General features: G+C 34.7%; 1 protein-coding gene across 1 annotated transcript in view; it reads left to right on the forward strand.

Moving 5' to 3' along the window:
• Positions 1–1687: 1687 nt before the first annotated feature.
• Positions 1688–13607, forward strand: part of LOC120417021 (guanylate cyclase soluble subunit beta-1) — a 113972-nt gene continuing 102052 nt past the window's right edge. Inside the window, exon 1 of the mRNA XM_039578960.2 lies at positions 1688–1846. The gene's annotated coding sequence lies outside the window, so the exon portion shown is untranslated. The remainder of the gene's footprint in view (positions 1847–13607) is intronic.

The raw sequence follows: 13607 nt of genomic DNA on the forward strand, positions 1-13607 counted from the left end.
GGACTTTTTATCAAAACCTCGCTTCACAAGCTGAATATTGTTCCTTGACCTATTTTAGGACTCTGGGCCAAATATGAGCAAAATCGGTCATCATTTACCCATTGATACTCGGAGGTGAAGTTTGTATGGGAAAAATCGAAAAAATGTATGGAAAACCCAAGTTTCTTACGGTTTGGTCTGCACGGTGGGCTACTTTCATCCAAATATTCTCAAAAGTGAGATTCTTATTGCAAATTTAATGCTCTACAACTTTGTAGAACATATCAAAGCTGTAAAACTCGATCCTGAAAAGTTATTAGCTATTTAAAAAAGTCATTTTTGTATGAAAAACAGTTTTTTCACCAACTTTAGGCTCGGGTATCAATGGGTTAATCTCATCAAATTTCGCTCAAAATTTACACAGATGCTTAAAATAACCCAAAAAACCGTTTTCCGCTTGTGGAGCAGGGGGTCATTTTTTCTGGGCACCCTACTATGCATAGATGTTAAGGTGCAACAATGCTACCGTGTAACAAATTGATGATGTAACAATGTTACAGTGTATCGAATGATACGGTGTAACAATGTTACGGTGTAACAATGTTACGGTGTAACAATGTTACAGTGTAACCATATTACGGTGTAACGGATGTTACGGTGTAACAAATGTTACGGCAATGGCAACACTGCAACATTAGTTACACCGTAGCATTGTAGCAACTTTGTTACACCGTAACTTTGTTACACCGATACATTGTTACACCGTAACATTCATTACACGTAACATTTATTACACCGTAACATTCTTTACACCGTGACACCGTAACATTGTAAACTTTTTGAGATACATTAAATAACGTTTATTTTTTGAATTAATTTTTTTTAATTTTGTGCAAATAGAGATAAAAGCCTTTTATCAACCTTTGAATTTTGGGACTACACATTAAAAATAGACGTAACACATTAGGATTTTTTTTATTTAGCTTAAAAATTCAGTTTTGATCAAATGCCAATTTTTATTTCCATCCGTTAAATTCCCCGAACTATTTTACATCAAAATAGCTCTTCGGATTTGCTTTAATAAAAATACTTTTAGTGGCCTAAAATAACTAGGACCCCAATTTGAATGAACAAAATGTTTATAAATAATTCAATAATTATTATTTGTTTGACAATAGGATACAAAATTATTGCAGCAAACCGTTTATATAACGAATTTCAACGATCCAATAAAACCTAGTAATAGAATGAAAGCTTTTGCCAAGATAAACCCAAATCCTCAAACCCAAAATGTTGCAACTAACGCCCTCTGTTGCCAGGAATTAAACCTAAATCGAACACCGCACACCCTCCCAGTATTATCCATTCAGGATATAAAACCCGGAAAACCGTAACGCCACCCTCATCCTGTGCGCCGAGTGTCCCTGTGTTCAAACCACTCCTCTAGCAGCCAGCACTCGAACCTTCGTCGAGGATAATATCCTCCTAGCTCACTCTCCCACTCAATATTACTGCGCTCTCTCTCTCCCTCTCCCTTTCTCTCTCTCACTTCCGGCAGAGAGTTCCGGGAGCGCGCGCTCAGTGGGAATCACAAAACCGTCCGCGGTCGCCCGTTCGCGGACCAGTCTCGGTCGGGATCTCGTGCGCAACGGTAACGCGGTAACGGATTAGTGCAGAACCTCAGCGGTCCAACTCGTTGTGGTGTCCTCCCGCCGCCCATTGTTCCGGAATACTCCTCCCCTGCTTCTGCTCCCAAACGGGAAGTCGGGGTCGGGAGAGCAGGAAGTACTCCGCCGTACTGCGCTGCACTGAAGGACAGTGTGGTGCGAAGGGAGTTTTGCTGTGTGTGGGTTTGTGTGATGTGAGGGTGTGTATTTGTACCAGTGTGGGGGAGTTCCTTCTTGGGGAAGACGAGTGCTCCCAGAAGAAGCTCCCGAACCCTTCCCCTTTGGAGGGGGAAGATGGGAAAGGTTCGGCAAAGTGGACATTCTGGCACGTCGTAGGAGAAGGAGGAGGACGGGAAAGTGGTCCAGGATATGATAAGAGAAGAACCAGAAGAGACGTGATGGTCACCCCAAAATAGATGACCAAGGAAACAAAGCCAAGTTCGAAAGAAGTGGCAGTGGCATTTTCAGCATCCGAGAACGGAAGTAGCTGCCGCTGCTCCTTAACCTGCAGGCTATACCCCAGCTACTAGGAATATCAGGGATCTGCAGCAGTAGCAACAGCAGGAGTGTGGGAAATATTAAATTCCATTCTTGTCGTCGTCGTCCGGACTTTGTCATGCACACCATATGAACGGGGACCATTCGAAGGCGAGCACTGCTTTGGGAGGAATTTTTGCCCTTATTTATGGCGTTTTTTGTTCTGTTAATCTCAGAGGAAAAGCACATATTTTCGACCGAATCAGCGGAGTTTGGGGAATGCAACGAATGTCGCTCGAATTCCCGATTTGATCCAACTTGAATTGAGAAGAACATTAGCGACTAAATCAGCCGGACTCAGCTAATGGATATTGCTTTCAAGTTTCTATCCTCACTTTAAATCATTTAGTTATTTGTTAGATTTGAGTGAATTTCACACATTTGAGTGGAACTGTGAGTGAAATCAGCAAAATCCAACTTAAAGCTAAACTGAGTAATTTTGGATTTGTGTGTCAAAATAGAATTGTACATGGAAATGAAGCATAATTTCAATGAATTATAATTTGTATGAGGCTGTATTTTTTAAGCAAACGCTATTTAACATTACTTTAACTGAAGAAAAAGATAAAGATGAATCGGAAGATTTGCTGAAATCTATACATACCTGAAGTATTTTAATAATCCAATAAACCAAATTTGTATTGTCTGCTTTCTGGTTGTTTTTGACCTGCTTTGAGGTTTTCAAAACACCAGAAAAGCAAAAATTAAAAATTTGATTTATCAATGTAAGTGCAAATAGTAAATTTGGTCAAATTTTTTGTCAAACATCTTGTCAAACATTTTCGGAAGTGTAATATATGAAACATTCAAAATGACTGATTAATTTACATCACTTCCACCGTGGGATTCGAACTCATGAAAGTTGACAGTTGAATCTGAATGATTATCATCTAATTCAGTCAGACAAAATTTGATAATATTTAGAACAATAAAGCTGTTGCAAATATTTTACAAAGATTTTATCCCTTCTCCATATTTTTTAAATTTTAGTGTATTTTCGATGCACAGTACCGCAAAATCCGTAATATTGAATATTTGGCCCTTTTGAAATGTTTGTCTTGACTAAAAAAAATTTTTTCGAAAAGATCGGAAAATTTCACGAATGTTTCATGTTTTAACATTGTAAATCGGACCATTAGTTGCTGAGATATCGACATTAGAAAATTGTGGGTTGTTTGGGTGAGACTTAGAAAACATCAATTTTCCTGTTTTTAAACCTTTGCATGGCAATATCTCAGCAACTAAGGGTCGTATCAACAAAGTTTAATAAAGCTAATTTTCTCAGCTTTTCAAAAATATTTTTTTACAAAAGTAGGCAAACATGTGCACTAATTACAAAAAAATGAATAACTGCGATTATTTTCAAAAAAGTCACCCTAAAAATGGATTTAACTTGAAAACGGTGCACTTTATCAAAATTTCACTACAGTACTTTTTGATTGCAAATTTGATTTTACATCAAAAAATGAAGTTGAAAAATTTTTGCGACCAATTTTTCGATTTTTTGAAAAAATCAGTATTGATTCAAAAATTTATAACTCGCTCAAAGATTTTTTGCACAACCTGGAAATTTCTGAAAAGTTGGCATTTGATGTCCTCTAAAACATATAAAAAAAAAAAAAAAATAGTGTTTTTTTGCAAATCAAGTTTTAGTGACAAAAAATTAAATAAAAAATCCCACTATTTTTTTTACCGTGTATCATTTTTTTTCAGTGTAGTCCATATCCATACCTACAACTTTGCCGAAGACACCAAATCGATCAAAAAAATCCTTCAAAAGATACAGATTTTTGAATTTTCATACCAAATTTGTATGGAAAATTATATGAACAAACTAATGATGCAAAATGGCTTCTTTGGGCATACCGAAGGCACCAAAAAAGTTTCAGTCGGATTAAAAAATACAAAAAAAAAATCGAATGACCGAAATCTGAGAGAACTGCTTTAATGTGCTTTGTTTTAAGCTGATTATTTTTTTTTTGTAAATTTTGCAAAAACATTTTATTTTCGCTATTTATTTCATTCATATCAAAAAAATTACAATGTTCATGAACATTTTTAAAATAGATTTTTTTTCTATTGCCATAATTATTTTTAAATATTTAAACGATAAGTCAGACACTGGTATTTTCAAACATCAAAACTTAAAAAGAAGGAGAAGCTTATTAAAAACTGTTATCTAAAATAAAACAATGTAAAAGTTAAAGAATAAGATCGTATAACAACTGAATTGATAAAAAAACTGAATTTCAATGTTATTCAAACAAATTTTCTCGGCTGTTGCCATGTAGTTTTTTGATTTTTTATAAAATTAAATGCTGAGATCGGAGGGGGTAAGACGGCCATGCTCTTGTTTCACTTCTAAATTTTATGAAAGTTACTCAATTAAAGGATGATACACCTTATGCTACATAAGTCACTTTGAGCAATTTTTTTGCAAAACAAATAAGTGATTTTATAACATGATTTTGATAGACCACAAACTTTGCCTTAACACTCAAACTAGCTTGGTAATTTAAGTGTTTATTATCAGTGTGGCAAAATATTATTTACTTGAAAAAGTGCTTGGTTTATTAACTGTTTTATAATCATTTTTGAGCATTTTACTAAATGTTTTACAATCATGATAATAATGTCCTTTACAAATATCTGGGTTTAATGCATTTTTATCTAAGTTCGCTAAGTTGCAAAAAAAACAGTGGCCATATTACCCCCGGAAGAGGAGAGAGTATCAAAAAGCACAGTTTTTTTTTAAATAAAAAGTAAAGAAAGTTGATTTAAATGATACCCAGTTAGATAATTTCTACGAAGAAGCTGGGTTGAGGTAAAAATAACGATTTATTTTGATTTTTTATGAGTTTTACCTTAGGAAGGCTGTCTTATCCCCATCTGCCCTAACCCCGTAAATTCATATTTGGATGGCTTTTTGTTGGGCGAAACGTTTTTCAACCAAGAGATTTTTTTTGAAGGGGTGTGACAGAAACCTTGAAAAATAAATTGAAACAAATGTTATTGCGACCAACAGTATTTTTAATAAATTTTCCTAAAGTTTCACATGCGGCCATATTTGAAAAAAGTAGGTAAAATGGCCCACAACGTTTATTTCGCTGAGGACCACTTGTTTAAAGCCAAACAAAATAAAAATAGTTTTTAAATAGGTCACTTAAAATTTGACTTGCTGTTTTCAATGTCAGATGAAAAAAGATTCCGTTATGAATAAATGGTAAATTAATTATTTAATGTTTACGGTTCTTAACTTTGAAAAAAATTAACACAAAACCAAACAGGATTAAAACACGATAAATAATTAAAAAAATGATTGATAATATTTTTGATTTGATGTCAGTAAACGCTTCAATTTCGTCAAGGTATGATAAACCTAAGCTCCCTGAACAAGCTCTCATCTGCAGAATTCAATTTCAGTGGATTCCCTTCCAAATTAATGAAATAGTAAATTTCGGGTATTAATTCTATGAAATAATCTTAAGAGCAACCATGCGCACCCACGTTTCTCTATTGGGATAGCTAAAATAAAGAGGTACGCATGGTTGCTTTTGTAAACAGGGATGCATCAAAAATTATATCGATGGTTCCCGAAGATTTAAAAATACTAAAATGTGTGCAAGAAAAATCCTCTGATTGATGCGCACTGCAAAATTCAATTCTGTCGATTAGAGCGTGTTCAGGGAGCCCAAATCTACCATAACTTGACGAAACTCAAGCGTTTACTGACATCAACTTCAAAAATGTCTAGTTGTGTAATCCAATCCATCAAAGATAGCAAGATGTGTAAAAACATGGGTTTTCTTCAAATTTTTCAAATAGATGTTACATTGGAAAAAAATTACAAAGAATATGCTTCAACAACGAAACAAAAACTTTAATTTATGAAATAATGCCACGGAAGTGGAAAGTGTCAAACAGAAGTCAGAAAAGTTCTGACACGTCTGGCATCCGAAACCATCAGTAAAATCAAGCAAAATTTCTCCCCACCAAAACGAAATCATTCCCAGCAAACTTTCGCTCTACCAATAAGGGAAATCGATCAATCAATCATCTTCCGTGATGAAAGTGACAGGAAAGTTGCTGGCTGCTTTTTGTTAGCTTACGAATCTTTACAGTTCATTTGAAAACGGAAGTTTCCGGGAAAAGTTGTTTTAGCAGCTGGGAAAAAGTTTTAATTTGTCGTTAGAAGTTCAAATTACGCAACTTGATGCTTTCATTTTATACTTTGCAAACTAATAAATCATTTGAAGGTCTGAGATTGATTTTTCCAATTAAATTAGAAGGTCAGAGTAAATCAACAAATTCTGCGAAATTTTGTGCTTCTCAAAACTCGCCTCAAAAACACAACTTCTTCCTCTTATCCCCTGCTCCAAACCGCAAAAACCCCAACCAACCTCATTCATCCTTTCGGAGCATCAAACAATCCTGAGAGAGTTTGTGTTATTCCATTCGGTCACGGTCCAACAGCTGGAATAGTCCACTTTTTCAAATCCCTCCGGAAGGCACAGAGGGCGGCCTCGCCACCACACATGTGTACCATGTCCCAAGCTTGTACCAGTGTGGGGAGATTGGGTGTTTTTATTTGAGTAACCGATTTTCCGGACTGGGTTCGCTAGTGCAAACAGGACCCATGTTTTCCGATTTGTACTTGTGAAGAACATGTTGTGATTGTGAAATATTTTGTGTTTTTCTTCACTTGCAGAAGAAAATTCTGCTATCTTTATAAAAAAAAGAAGTTTTGGATTTGTTTTTCAAACAGTACTGAAAAGTTTTTTAAATATTTTGATTTATTGGGTGTTTGGTTGCGGGATATTAAGCTCTACATTTTAGGAAAATAATGTCAATAACTGCTGATTTTTCAACACGGGCTGTTAGAATTGAGCCTCTCAAGCCGTTTCAATCGACTGAATGAAGTTGATTTTCGGCAAGCAATCAATAGTTCAAATTTCGGGCCCAAGTTTTTGACTTATTTTGAGATATCCTAAGTCGTTCAATGACTTACTAGAGTTTAGGTCAGTGGGTCTACCGCAGTAACCAGCAAGATGAATTTTGAACTAAGATCATACACCCACAGTTGGTCAGCGCCATCCGAGAGAGTGAAGAACAGTATAGAACAGTAGTATAAAGGTGCTGTGAACGGATACAAAGGGTAAATCCCGAAATGGACGAGAGCATTATTCTCATGGGTTCATTTTCAAAAAAGTTCATCAATAACAAAAGTGCCGATATCGAGACTCAAACCCAAGCCCTTTGACATATCGAATCACACCACACCACCACAGTTCGATGACTACAGGGAGAATGGAGTTACGTGGTGCTAAACATTCAATATTACGCCCAATGGCCAAACATGGGCACTAATTTTAGAAAATGAGTAACTGCGACTTTTTTGAAAAAAGTTACCTAAAACTGGCTACCGTAAAACGGGGTGACTTTGATAGGTTTAGTATTTTTCCGCAAAATGAAGAGTACAATTAAAATACGTACGGAATTATTTAGAATCATACTGACTGCGGTAGAGAAGTGTTCAAAGTACCCCAAGAAGAACTTTTCATAATTTTTTTACAAGTTTTAAAAGTTAGTTAACTATAGTTAAGAAAATGCTGATGAAAGTCATTATTTTAAACTTCTCCAAGTGTCATGATTTTCTCAATGAACATGATTTTGAATCGGAAAACGGAATTCATTTTCGGATTCTTTGGGCAATTTTTTCACTAGGAGAAGGGTAAATAAGTTTTAAAATAATAAATAATATGTGATTTGAAACACAATTAAAAAAAATCTCCAAATTTATAGGCTATTTCAGTTGAACAAATTTCATGTAAAATGTGAAAACTTTTGATTTGTGCTTCGAATTCAGTATAAAATACAATATAAATCAATAATTTTATAAACAAAAGTAAGTAAAGTTAATCTTTCCCTGTTCCTGAGGGGAACACCCGTGAAGAGTATCGGGGCCGGCATTTACAAAGCGGATTCAGTGACAGTTTATTAATCAACTTAATGTTAACATGATAAGGTTAATGTTAACATTCCATAGGTTGTCTTCCTAAAGTGTCTTGATAAGGTCCAGTTTGTGACGATACACTACCTTCCCTTTACTAAGCAATCGAATCCAGAAGGGAAAAGATCACCAGTTGTGTTGGTCCGAGCCGGGATTTGAACCTCGATCTACCGCTTACGAGGCGGAAGCGTTACCACATGGCTACGTGGCTCGGACTATAAACAAAACCAGTTTAAAAAAAATTCACGCCAATTTCGTCTTTTTTAATATTTTACCTAAAATTTATATGTATTTTGTTAAAAAGTTAATAAACTTAGTTAACTAAATATAAACATAATTTTTTTTTTCTTAAAAACTATATCAGCTACTTTAGTGATGGTACATTTAACGTACAAATAAAGTTTGAACATCTTAAATATGATTTTAACAAGATTAACTATGACTGTCAAAGTCACCCCGGAATTTAAACTAAGAATTTTTAACGTAATTTTTTTTCTAAACACTATTGAAAAAACTTTTTTTTCCAAAATAGTACATGGACTTTGTGTGGCCTACCCCAGCACAAGTTTTAAAAATAATAATCTTGAGAAAAACCTTACCTGTTGGAAAATATTCCTAAAACAAATTGAAATCCTATCAAAGTGACTCCGGTTTACGGTATAACTTGAAAACGGTGCACTTTATCAAAATTTCACTAATGTACTTTTTGATTGCAAATTCGATTTTACATCGAAAAAAGAAGTTGAAAAATTTTTGCGACCAATATTTCGATTTTTTGAAAAAATTTGTATTGATTCAAAAATTCATAACTCGTTCAAAGATTTTCTGCCCATTCTGGAAATTTCTGAACAGTTGGCATTTTATGTCCTCTAAAACATATAAAAAAAATAAAACCGTGTTAAAAATTTTACCGTGTATCATTTTTTTTCAGTGTAGGCCTTGTGTGAAAACTCAAAAATCTGTATCTTTTGAAGAAATGTTTTGATCGATTTGGTGTCATCGGCAAAGTTGTAGGTATATTCACCATACCTACAACTTTGCCGATGACACCAAATCGATCAAAACATTTCTTCAAAAGATACAGATTTTTGAGTTTTCACATATCATTTTTGTATGGACAGCTGCCAAATTTGTATGGAAAATTATATAGTAAGTAAAAAAGTAAATCTTTCCCAGTTCCTGAAGGGAACACCCTTGAAGAGTATCGGGGCCGGCATTTACAAAGCGGATTCAGTGGCAGTTTCATTCTCAACTTAATGTTAACATGTTAAGGTTAATGTTAACATTCCATAAGTCGCCTCCCTAAGGTGTCGTGATAAGGTCCAGTTTGTGACGATACACTACCTTCCCTTTACTAAGCAATCGATTCCAGAAGGGAAAAGATCACCAGTTGTGTTGGTCCGAGCCGGGATTTGAACCCCGATCTACCGCTTACGAGGCGGAAGCGTTACCACTGGGCTACGTGGCTCGGACTATGGAAAATTATATGGACAAACTAATGATGCAAAATGGTTTCTTTGGGCATACCGAAAGCACCAAAAAAATTACATCATCCTGCATAAATAAATGACAAGGTCAAGACAAGAGCTGTTGCCGATTGGTGCCCAACTGGAACCGGCTCCGGTGCTCCGTAGGACTTAACTATGTCAACTATGTTTGCAGGATGATGTATTAGAATGATGCCTTGAAGTTTTGCATCATTTCCGACATTGTTCTGTGAAAAAGTTTTTGTTATATTGATCAAAACCCCAAATAGGAGAGCCGAGGTACCCCAACGGAATCCGGAATATCTCCGGTAAAAATGGACCATATTTGTCCCCCATCTGGCAGTTTAAAATATAGACAAATCTGGATCTTTAGCAATCGGAAGCATCCAAATTGGTAAATTCTACCAAAAGTTATGAAATTTTTAAGAAAAAAAGGGAGTCAAATTACTACCCGAGCGTTTGAGTGTTATTGTTTACAACGATGAAGCTTAATGACACTTTGTAGGGGAACAGCATCTAATTCCAGCGTGCCTCTAATGTTGGCAGGTCAGAACTTTGACATTCTATTAAAGCTAATTAAAAGCGTTATTAACTGAAATCGAGTGCTAAATAGCTCAATAAAAAGTGAGCAAGCAAGTTTCTATCAAAAGATTTGCAATATTTGTTGTTCAAATAGTGAAAATCAGCAAATTGGATGGAGTTAGGAGCGAGAGCTTATCCTGCCAAACATACGAGAATTTCCCCTACGACAGCAATTTTTAAAAATTAACTTCGTTGCCCTTTTTGACAGAAAAGTTCCTACTTGACAGCTCGTTCCAAGGGGACCATAGTTGATCCATCGAAAAAATGTTGTCGTGTCAATTTATTTTCTAGCATTAAAATGAAAAAAAGTGATCAGAAATGGTTACTAATCGTGTTTTTTTACCGCTGTACATAAAATTTACATAGGGCTTTAGGATCCTATTATTGTTTATTCGTCAAGCTTATGTAGACTACTTACAATTTTCTTACATACTAGATATTATTTCTATTGTACAGATTTTTTCGTAGTTCCGGTTTAGACATGTCGAAATGTATGTACTGTGAATTTTCATTATAAAAGCGCATCATTTGATTTAATGGCGAATTTTTTAAATAATTTGTCGTGTATGCAGTTATTCTAAAAAGTGGTGAATGTCTAAGAGTACGGCTTGGTTCATGAATACTATTGCGTATTTCTGAAAATAATGCTGCTGACTGTATGCGTTGAGAAATAATGTCGTTGATGAAAGAGAGCATGGCAAATTTACGACGTTCTTGTAATGATTGTATGTTTATGAGCATGCAGCGTGCTTCATAAGATGGGAGAGGAAATGCAGTCCAGTTAAGTTTACGTAGTGCGTACAGTAAGAATTGTTTTTGGACAGATTCAATACGTGCTTGGTGTACGGCATAGTATGGATTCCAGACGATACTACAGTATTCCAAGAGTGGCCTGACTTACGTTATATAGAGTAATTTAATAGTATACGGGTCCTGGAAGTTGAATGTTATTGTCTTGATTGGTTGAGTTATGTCCGAGAACCAGCGAGTTGAAGTTACCGTTCCAACTTTTTTGACGGGTTCAATTCTGGCCTAACCCTTGGAGATTCCCTAGGGAACCTGTAATAATGACTATTTGCATGTTTTGTCCAAAACTAATGTTGACCAATTTTGCTCATATTTGGCCGAGAGTCCTGAAATGGTTCAAGTATAACAATATTCAGCTTTATACATGAAGGTTGTAATACGAGCTTTTTGTGAAGAGTTCATTTTTGGAGAAGAATTATAGCATGAGGAAAGGCAAAATAATCGAACTTAAAGTTGATCCTTAAGAGCTTTAAGAGCCTTTGTCTGAAAATGTTTTTATCGGATTCCTCGGACAATTTTACGTAACGTATGTAAAAATGGTGAAGTTTCATTAACAGGATTCAGAGATATGGTTTTTGAAAATGGCCCTAATGGCCAAACACAAAAAAAATACGGAACCCTCAGAAATTGGTTTAGCCCGATCGGATAACTTTTATTTCGAATCATGCTGTTCCGGGGGGTCCTCTAAAGCCCTATGTGCAACGATAAAAACACGATTGAAAACCATATCTGATCACTTTTTTCATGTTAATGAGCAATTCTCTACGAAGTCGGTTTTTTTTTTTTTTGAGGCCATTTTGCATCAATAGTTTGTCCATATAATTTTCCATACAAATATGGCAGCTGTCCATACAAAAATGATGTTTGTAAATTCAAAAATCTGTATCTTTTGAAGGAATTTTTGATCGATTTGGTTTCTTTGACAAAGTTGTAGGTATGGATAAGGACTACACAAAAAAAAATGATAAACGTTTAAAAAAAAATGTTGGTGATTTATAATTTAACTTTTTGTCATTAAAACTTTATTTGCAAAAAAACACAATTTTTATTTTTTTTTTTCAAATTTTAACATTGTAAATCGGACCATTAGTTGCTGAGATATCGACATTAGAAAATGGTGGGTTGTTTGGCTGAGAATTAGAAAACATCAATTTTCCAGTTTTTAAACACTTGCATTGCAATATCTCAACAACTAATGATCGTATCAACAAAGTTCAAAAAAGCAAAATATAGAGAATTTTCTCAGCTTTTCAAAAATATTTTTTTCAAAAGTGGGCAAACACGTGCACTAATTTAAAAAAATGAAAAACTGCTACTATTTTCATAAAAGTTACCTAAAAATGGCTTTAACTTGAAAACGGTGCCTTTTATCAAAATTCCACTAAAGTACTTTTTGATTGCAAATTTCGATTTTTTGAAAAAATCAGTATTGATTTAAAAATTCATAACTCGGTCAAAGATTTTTTGCACAACCTGGAAATTTCTGAAAAGTTGGCATTTGATGTCCCCTAAAACGTATAGAAAAATTCAAAATAATGTTTTTTTTTGCAAATCAAGTTTTAGTGACAAAAAGTGAAATTAAAAATCCAAAAAAAATTTTACCGTGTATCATTTTTTCAGTGTAGTCCTTATCCATACCTACAACTTTGCAAAGACACCAAATCGATAAAAAATGCCTTCTAAAGATATTGATTTTCGAATTAACATACATCATTTTTGTATGGACAGCTGCCTAATTTGTAAGGAAAATTATATGGACAAACTAATGATGCAAAATGCCTTCTTTGGGCATACCGAAGGCACCACAAAAGTTTCAGTCGGATTAATAAATACAAATAAAAACGAATGACCGAAATCTGATAGAATTGCTCTAATGCAAAAAATAAATTAACAAGACAACATTTTTTCGATGGATCAACTATGGTCTCCTTGAAACAAGCTTTTCAGGAACTATTTTGTTAAGAAGAACCGCGAAGTTATTTTTTTTTTAATTGATTTGAAAATCCATTTTAAATCCTTTGCGGTAAAAAAATAAGCTTGATCAGTGTGAACAATAATATCACAAATTTAATTTTAATTTTAGGACCCAATTGCTTTTAAATAAAGCATTCAAAAATAAATTAATGTCAATCCTGTGTCACTCAGATGCCAGACAGATAAACATAACAACGATTCATTTCCTACGACAAATTCTCCAGCACACGACACAAACGCCATAGTTGGAATAGAGTAAATCTTCCTTCCCATAATCGGATTCCGGGATAAGCCGGGTGGATAGAGCTGAAGCACACAATTAATATTTTAATCCCATCGTGCGCAATTGCAGTCTTTTTGCTGCGACACTTGACATTTTCCTGGGGAAAAGACAATACAGTGCCAGAAAAGGTTGTTTTAAGTTCTTGTGTAAGTCAATTAGTCAGCAGAAATTCGAAGATTAAGGATTCGATGAAATAGCAAGTTTATTAAATTTCTTGGTGGCCTTTTTCTGCGTGTGAAAATCCCAACAAAAAAGCTTCTGCTTTACCTTCAACCGCTGTG

The sequence above is a fragment of the Culex pipiens genome, chromosome 1, assembly GCF_016801865.2.
Source record: "Culex pipiens pallens isolate TS chromosome 1, TS_CPP_V2, whole genome shotgun sequence".
Lineage (NCBI taxonomy): Eukaryota > Metazoa > Arthropoda > Insecta > Diptera > Culicidae > Culex > Culex pipiens.